The sequence below is a fragment of the Penaeus chinensis genome, chromosome 33 (assembly GCF_019202785.1).
Source record: "Penaeus chinensis breed Huanghai No. 1 chromosome 33, ASM1920278v2, whole genome shotgun sequence".
In the NCBI taxonomy this organism is placed as follows: domain Eukaryota; kingdom Metazoa; phylum Arthropoda; class Malacostraca; order Decapoda; family Penaeidae; genus Penaeus; species Penaeus chinensis.
This window is the reverse complement of record NC_061851.1, coordinates 37222617-37228009: the sequence shown is the minus strand read 5'-3', so window position 1 is coordinate 37228009 and position 5393 is coordinate 37222617. Positions and strand designations below refer to the sequence as shown.

Here is a 5393-nt window from a genome sequence, read left to right as displayed (position 1 = left end):
TCTTATTATTGCCATTATCATCTTTATTCGTCATGCAATTCGTACTTTTTTGGTTGTATAAGAAGTCATTTTCATTATATCCATCACTGTTGTTATTATGGTCATCATTGCTGTTGCTAAAGTAATTTTTTCGGCCTTACATAGTAAAGAACGAAATTTGTGAAGTTTAATGATTTTTTTTTTTAAGGTCCAAATGAGACTGATAAGATTCTGTGATAGTGAAGGACATTTTCAATAATCCTGTGGTAACTATCTTCAAATGTAGACACGTGGTATGTAGTTGTCAATGGACCTCATCGTTTTTCTATAAATCTTAAGCCAAGTTCTTATCTAAAAATCAAGGAATGAATCTGTTCAATATTGAAAAGTTAGGCCTCTGTGCTTTCCTGATATGTCTCCTGTTCATTGATTTGTTTTGCAAATATTTGGATATTAGATAATAAATTTTGCTTATTCACATTTGAATGGAGAGGGAAATACATGTTTATTACTTCATATGTATTTAAAACTTTTGTACAAAAATTGTTTCAACCCTTTTCCTTACTTATGAATTACTGTTGGCAGAAACTTATGAATTACTGTTGGCAGAAAATAAATACCTGTTACAGTTTGAATGAACTATGCCCGTATACCTTTGTCTAAGACTGTACTGAAGGCTGACATTCAATTCTCAAACTTAAATAGCAATATCTATGATTTTTTTTTTCCGTATTAGTAAGTAGTATTTCATCATCTACATCTATCTTAAAGAAAATACATTAAGAAGGTTGATTTGCCGGGATAAAAATGTAACAACACATGGATATCAAGCAGAATATACACAAAATGATCAAACCTCCAACGGTAAAACAATCATTCTACCATAGAGAGTCTACCCCCGAGACCATGTTGCTTCCATCCTCTACAGGAGTATATATACTATGATAAAAAGAAAGAAACGGAAAGCCAAGAAGACTCATTAAGACACATATCGCAAAAGACTTTATTATTTGTTCACATCATTATCTCTGCTCTTCGGTTGTGTCATTTGGGATCGGTCACTGGGCGCACGAGGCAGGGATCATCACCACGTTGCAAGCACCACCGTGATCCCTGATGGCGCGGCAGTGCTCTTCCAAGTGCTTGACATCGTGTATTCGCAAAGGTTCTGAGGTTGAATAAGAATCTCGTGTCATAGCATAGTCTTCGCTTTATCGATTATCGGTTTTTACATCATTATCTTTTCTTCTCTGTATCTGTAGATTGTGTTTGCCTTTAAGGTTATTTTTGGAACTCTTACGTATCCGTTTTGAAATGATAGAATTTAGAAGGTATCTTGAAAGGAAATTTCTCAGTGAAGAAAAATCGGGAAAAAGACCGCTTTCAATAATCTTCAGAACCATCTGTCTCGTTTCCTTTATTCAGGTAAAGGCGTCATAGCTGGGAGTCGTGTTCTAATTAAAACAACAGTTGTTGTGGGAAGGCAATGATATTTACACTGTTATTTTCCATTACCTTCTTAATTCATAGTTTTCTGTGTATGCATGTACACTGCTACATATACATACATACTTAAATACACACACACACACACACACACACACACACACACACACACACACACATATATATATATACACACACACACACACACACACACACACACACACACACATACGCACACACATATGTGTGTGTGTGTGTGTGTGTGTGTATGTGTGTGTGTGTGTGTGTGTGTGTGTGTGTGTGTGTGTGTGTGTGTGTGTGTGTGTGTGTGTGTGTGCGTCTATGTGTAGAAATTGAATTCATTTATTTTGAAGATAAACATTCACATAACACATAATCGCCTGAAAGCACGTAAGCCGGCAATATAAATACATTGATCCTGGCTTAAATATCTAGATAATATGTCGTTTCTATTTAAGGCCCAATAGATTGAAAAAATATTCAATAATCATACTCGGGAAAAAGGAAGAAAAAGCACATTTAATGAAACATCGAAAATGCATTCATAACCAAAGGCTAAGGGAGAACTAGCCTAAAAATATTACCATATTAACATTATCCCTGAAAATCTTATTATAATACGCTTAGAGAGGAAGAGAGAAAAGAAAGGACACGGGGAAATGCAGAAAGATAAAATAGATTGACAGGGTGAGATTGGGGGGGGAGAGAGAGAGAGAGAGAGAGAGAGAGAGAGAGAGAGAGAGAGAGAGAGAGAGAGAGAGAGAGAGAGAGAGAGAGAGAGATCCAAATTTTAAAATCTATTTCCATATACAAGAGCAGCAAATTTCATTCTTCGTTCCATGAAGAAAATATAAAGACATTTCAGTTTGCAAAAGTGAACGATTGATTATCTCGAGAAACATGGAATAATCCCGGACTGATTGATATTAATGCATCTGATAAAACCTATATAAGCCAAATTCAAGTTAATGCGTTTATTAAACCTGTAAATATCACTGAAATGATAATCTCTCTCTCTACAATCAATCTAGATCTCAAATGCAGTTTTAATAGCACGATTGATTCTAATTAGTTTTATCACTTCATTGTAAATCTAATCTGTTATTTAAGCTACGGTTAGACTGCCCATAGATTTCGTTGGAATCCAATGATTATCAGTGGGTTGGAGCCCATCCACCCATTCGTTTTGGTTAAACTACGAAAAGAACTACGAAAATATAATATGGATGCTTTATATTCCAAAGGACATCTTCTTGACTCACTTTCTCTAGAAGAGAGGTAATTGCCTCCGAATTCCACATTCTTATGACGAGAAGACGTTCTTCCTCTTCGAAAAAGGTGCGCGGTTGTTTATGTTCGTCGGTGAAATGAGGATACAAGATATATTGCATTGTTTTTGTTTGATTTTTTAAAATAATAATTCATATAAGTATATCTATGATAATTTACAGTTATGATTATTAATTATAGATTACTTATATATATAATAATACTGCATAAAATATATAATTAGACTAATACCAGGTATACTATAGACTCTCAACGAATGTGATTTTTGCACTGGTCCATCGACAGACGATGGGGTGCCCATCGCTTCGGACGAGTGGACAAAAAAACAGTGGAATAAGCCCATCGATGGGCAAATCCCACTCAAAATGATTGGATTTGATGAATCGATGGGCAGTGTAACCACGCCTTAAATTACTGTATTCGTTCAAGTTTTTTTTTTAGAAGATAACTGTTGAGTCAAGAGCGTTTTCTTTTCTCTTAAGCTTATTCTTCAAAAAAAAAAAAAAAAAAAAAAAAAAAAAAACGAAGAGACAAGAAAAAGGTGATCTTCAATAAAAAATAATAATTATTATGATTGTCGAAGATTATGATCATGAAAACTATGGTCATGATAGCTTATATAACGATAATAACGATAATGGTAATGATACTATACCATAACCATAATAATAACGTTGCTAATAGTAGTAACAATGATAATGTCAGTAAGACTCGTAATCCCAATGGAAGCATATGAATAACATACATAGATGTATAGATAATAAACAAACAGTTTTGAAGTATAGTATACAGTTTTTCTTTTTTCCTAACAGACTTTGAAAATAAAATTATCGCAGTCATAGTAAAAATTTCAAAGACACATTCAAAAATTCCCGCCTAGTTTTAGACGCGCAGACCAGACGATTTCATGGCTGACTCTGAGATGGGTGCGTGGGCGGAGGGGTTGGGTGCGTGGGCGGAGGGGTTGGGTGCGTGGGCGGAGAGGAGGCGGCGTCTCTGCGGGTGTAGAGTACAGTGTCCATCATACTGAGGCTCTGTATTATGGTGTCATCGCGCGACACCCACTGTGCCAGCTCTTCTATGGTGATGGCCCCGTCTTGGTTGGCGTCGATCAGCTGGAAGGGACAAGGATTTTATGGTGTTCATTGTTTTAATTAATGTAATAATTTATTTATCTATTTTTTGGTTGATTTTTAAGGGGGTATTCTGTATAATTTGTGATATACTGTATTATTTGTTTTTCGCTCTCTCTTACTCTCTCTCTACCATATTATTTTCCCATACTTTTCTCTTCTGTCATTCCATCCCCCTTTGTTTTCACTTTCCTTTCTTCCTTTTCTCCTCTCAACCACCCACCCATTCTTTTTATCTCCCCTTTCGCTCTCTCTCACTCTTCCTAGCTCCCTTCCTTCCCTCCCAACTCCGTATTTCCTCCCTCTGCACTCTCTTTCTTCTCGTCTCCTCTTCTCCCTTTCCTCTTCCTCCTGCCTACCGTCTCCCCTTCACTCTGTCCATACAAATCTTTTCCACGTCATTTTTCTTCTGTTCGCTTTCCTTCTTAACCTATTTTCTCTCCCTCCCTTCCCCCTCCCCCCTCTCCCTTCCTATTAAATTTATCTCTATGCCCTTACCCTTCATTTCCCCCCTTCCCTTTTCCCCTCCTCCTCCTCCTCCCCCTTCCCCCCTTTCCTCATCCTTTCCCCTTATTACCTTCCCATCCCCTTTCCCCTCCCCACCTCCCCATTCCTTCTTTCCTCACCCCCGCCCCCTCCATATACCTACATGAAAGATCTTTCCACATGCTCCTTGGCGGACGACTCCTCCACCTGCGGCTCGGTGGATCGGCCCATCATCTCGTAGATGGCGCTCACGACGTCCACCATCTCCGCCTTGGTGATGAGGCCGTCGTTGTTCACGTCGTAGAGGCCGAAGATCCACTGAAGCTTCTCCTGTGTCGTGCCTCGGGACACCGTGGAGAGGGATGCCAGGAAGTCCTTTTTGCAAGGGTGGAGGTTGGGGGAGTTTGCAATGTGCGGGGCGAAGGAAGGGGATTGGTGGAGTTGGAAATGTGTTGGGGGAGAGTGGAGGTTGGAGGAGTTTGCAATGTGTGTGTGTGGGGGGGGGGAATTGGGGTTGGTGGAGTTTGCAATGTGTTGGGGAAAGGTGGGGGTAGGGGAAATTTGCAATGTGTGGGGGGTAGAAAGGGTAGACAGGAGTTTAAAGAAGAAGGGGGGGGGGAAGGGGGGAGAGAAAGGAATGAGATGGGGAGGAGTCAGGGAGGAAGAGAAGAAAGAGCGTTAATGTAATGAACAAAACAAATATACTTAAAACGGACTAATAGCGGCCCGCAGCTTGGACTTTGAAGAAGGAGTTAATTTAAAACATGTCACGTTAAGTTATGTTGTTATGATATGCCTTGTGCTTTCCCTCTCTTTGCTCTCCCCCCCACCCCCCAACTCTCTTCTTTGTACACTTTGTCTGTCTGGCTGACTGGTTGGTTCTCTGTCTCTGTTTGTCTTTCTGTCTGTCTCTCTCTCTCTTTCTCTCTCTCTCTCTCTCTCTCTCTCTCTCTCTCTCTCTCTCTCTCTCTCTCTCTCTCTCTCTCTCTCTCTCTCTCTCTCTCCCTTTCTCTCCCGCTCCACCTCCCCCTCTCTTTC

The 5393-nt window shown here is 39.5% G+C and overlaps 1 pseudogene; it reads right to left on the bottom strand.

The window, feature by feature from the left end:
• Nucleotides 1-3615: 3615 nt before the first annotated feature.
• LOC125043123 overlaps nucleotides 3616-5393 on the bottom strand; it is a 17101-nt pseudogene continuing 15323 nt past the window's right edge.